Source organism: Hordeum vulgare, chromosome 7H (genome assembly GCF_904849725.1).
Source record: "Hordeum vulgare subsp. vulgare chromosome 7H, MorexV3_pseudomolecules_assembly, whole genome shotgun sequence".
NCBI lineage: Eukaryota > Viridiplantae > Streptophyta > Magnoliopsida > Poales > Poaceae > Hordeum > Hordeum vulgare.
In genome coordinates, this window is record NC_058524.1 from 199,509,937 (window position 1) to 199,513,880 (window position 3,944).

Genomic DNA, 3,944 nt, shown 5'->3' on the forward strand with positions numbered 1-3,944 from the left:
GCCACCATTGCCACCAAGTACGTACGATAAAAAACCACTAACTCTGCGACTTTCCCACCATTGGCATCATTGCCACCATTCCCACCAAGTACGTACGATAAAAAACCACTAACTCTGTGACTTTCCCACCATTGCCACCATTGCCACGAAGTACATACGATAAAAACCACTAACTCTGCGACTTTCCCACCATTGCCACCAAGTACGTATGATATAAAACCACTAACTCTGTGACTTTCCCACCATTGCCACCATTGCCAGCAAGTACGTACGATCAAAAACCACTAACTCTGCGACTTTCCCACCATTGCCACCATTGCCACCATTGCCACCAAGTAAGTACGATAAAAAACCACTAACTCTGTGATTTTCCCACCATTACCACGAAGTACATACGATAAAAACAACTAACTCTGCGACTTTCCCACCATTGCCAACGTTGCCACCATTGCCACCAAGTACGTATGATAAAAACCACTAACTCTGCGACTTTCCCACCATAGCCACCATTGCAACCAAGTATGTACGATAAAAAACCACTAACTCTGCGACTTTCTCACCATTGCCACCATTGCCACCAAGTACATACGATAAAAAACCACGAAATCTGCGACTTTCCCACCATTGACATCATTGCCACCATTGCCACCAAGTACGTACGATAAAAAACCACTAACTCTGCGACTTTCCCACCATTGCCACCATTGCCACCAAGTACATACGATAAAAACCACTAACTCTGTGACTTTCCCACCATTGCCACCATTGCCACCAAGTACGTATGATAAAAAACCACTAACTCTGTGACTTTCCCACCATTGCCACCATTTCCAGCAAGTACGTAAGATAAAAAACCACTAACTCTGCGACTTTCCCACCATTGCCACCATTGCCACCAAGTACATACGATAAAAAACCACTAACTCTGCAAATTTCCCACCATTGCCACCATTGCCACCAAGTACGTACGATAAAAAAACCACTGATTCTGCAACTTTCCCAACATTGCCACCATTGCCACCAAGTACGTACGATAAAAACCACTAACTCTGCGACTTTCCCACCATTGCCACCAAGTACGTACGATTAAAAACAACTAACTCTACGACTTTCCCACCATTGTCACCATTCCTAGCAAGTACGTACAATAAAAAAACCACTAACTCTACGACTTTCCCACCATTTCCAGCATTGCCACCAAGTACGTACGATAAAAACCACTAACTCTGCGACTTTCCCACCATTGCCACCATTGCCACCAAGTACATACGATAGAAAACCACTAACTCTGCAAGTTTCCCACCATTGCCACCAAGTACATACTATAAAAAACCACTAACTCTGCGACTTTCCCACCATTGCCACCATTGCCACCAAGTACGTACGATAAAAAACCACTAACTCTGCGACTTTTCCACCATTGCCACCACTGCCACCAACTACATACGATAAAAAACCACTAACTCTGCGACTTTCCCACCATTGCCACCATTGCCACCAAGTACGTACGATAAAAAACCACTAACTCTGCGACTTTTCCACCATTGCCACCACTGCCACCAACTACATACGATAAAAAACCACTAAATCTGCGGCTTTCCCACCATTGCCACCATTGGCACCATTGCCACCAAGTTTGTACGATAAAAAACCACTAACTCTATGATTTTCCCACCATTGCCACCAAGTACATACGATAAAAACCACTAACTCTGCGACTTTCCCACCATTGCCACCATTGCCACCATTGCCACCAAGTACGTACGATAAAAACCACTAACTCTGCGACTTTCCCACCATAGCCACCATTGCCATCAAGTATGTACGATAAAAAACCACTAACTCTACGACTTTCTCACCATTGCCACCATTGCCACCAAGTACGTACGATAAAAAACCACTAACTCTGCGACTTTCCCACCATTGGCATCATTGCCACCATTCCCACCAAGTACGTACGATAAAAAACCACTAACTCTGTGACTTTCCCACCATTGCCACCATTGCCACGAAGTACATACGATAAAAACCACTAACTCTGCGACTTTCCCACCATTGCCACCAAGTACGTATGATATAAAACCACTAACTCTGTGACTTTCCCACCATTGCCACCATTGCCAGCAAGTACGTACGATCAAAAACCACTAACTCTGCGACTTTCCCACCATTGCCACCATTGCCACCATTGCCACCAAGTAAGTACGATAAAAAACCACTAACTCTGTGATTTTCCCACCATTACTACGAAGTACATACGATAAAAACAACTAACTCTGCGACTTTCCCACCATTGCCAACGTTGCCACCATTGCCACCAAGTACGTATGATAAAAACCACTAACTCTGCGACTTTCCCACCATAGCCACCATTGCAACCAAGTATGTACGATAAAAAACCACTAACTCTGCGACTTTCCCACCATAGCCACCATTGCAACCAAGTATGTACGATAAAAAACCACTAAAAACCACTAACGGTCGTGTTGCAAAAAACTGGGCGCGCGCCATGGAAAACGGGTGAAAACCATGTGCGTGGCATGGACGGATGAACGTACGGGCACACGGGCCAAAAAATGTGAACTTGAGGAAACGGGGAAACACGGGGTATGACGGCCGTGTTGCAAAAAACTGGGCGCGCACCATGGAAAACGGGTGAAAACCTTGTGCGTGGCATGGCAGGATGCACGTACGGGCACACGGGCCAAAAAACGTGAACGTGAGGAAATGGGAAAAACGGGTACGGGGTCGTGCTGCAATAAACTGGGCGCGCACCATGGAAAACTGGGGCAAACCATGTGTGTGGCATGGAAGGATGCACGTACGGGCACACGGGCCAAAAAACGTGAACGTGAGGAAACGGGGAAAAAGCGGGTACGGCGGACGTGTTGCAAAAAACTGGGCGCGCACCATGGAAAACGGGTGAAAACCATGTGCGTGGCATGGAAGGATGCACGTACGGGCACATGGGCCAAAAAACGTGAACGTCAGGAAACGGGAAAAACGGGTACGGGGCCGTGTTGCAATAAACTAGGCGCGCACCATGGAAAACTAGGGAAAACCATGTGCGTGGCATGGACGGATGCACGTACGGGCACACGGGCCAAAAAACGTGAACGTGAGGAAACGGGGAAAAACGGGTACGGCGGCCATGTGGCAAAAAACTGGGCGCGCACAAAGGAAAACAGGGGAAAACCATGTGCGTGGAATGGACGGAGGCACGTACGGGCACACAGGCCAAAAAACGTGAACGTGAGGAAACAGGAAAGAACGGGGTACGACGGCCGTGTTGCAAAAAACTGGGCGCGCGCCATGGAAAACGGGTGAAAACCATGTGCGTGGCATGGACGGATGAACGTACGGGCACACGGGCCAAAAAACGTGAACTTGAGGAAACGGGGAAACACGGGGTATGACGGCCGTGTTACAAAAACTGGACGCGCACCATGGAAAACGGGTGAAAACCTTGTGTGTGGCATGGAAGGATGCACGTACGGGCACACGGGCCAAAAAACGTGAACGTGAGGAAACGGGAAAAATGGGTACGGGGCCGTGTTGCAATAAACTGGGCGCACACCATGCAAAACTGGGGCAAACCATGTGCGTGGCATGGACGGATGCACGTACGGGCACACGTGCCAAAAAACGTGAACGTGAGGAAACGGGGAAAAAACGGGTACGACGGCCGTGTTGCAAAAAACTGGGCGCGCACCATGGAAAACAGGGGAAAACCATGTGCGTGGAATGGACGGATGCACGTACGGGCACACGGGCCAAAAAACGTGAACCTGAGGAAACGGGAAAGAATGGGGTACGACGCCCGTGTTGCAAAAAACTGGGCACGCCATGGAAAACGGGTGAAAACCATGTGCGTGGCATGGACGGATGAACGTACGGGCACACGGGGCAAAAAACGTGAACTTGAGGAAACGGGGAAACACGGG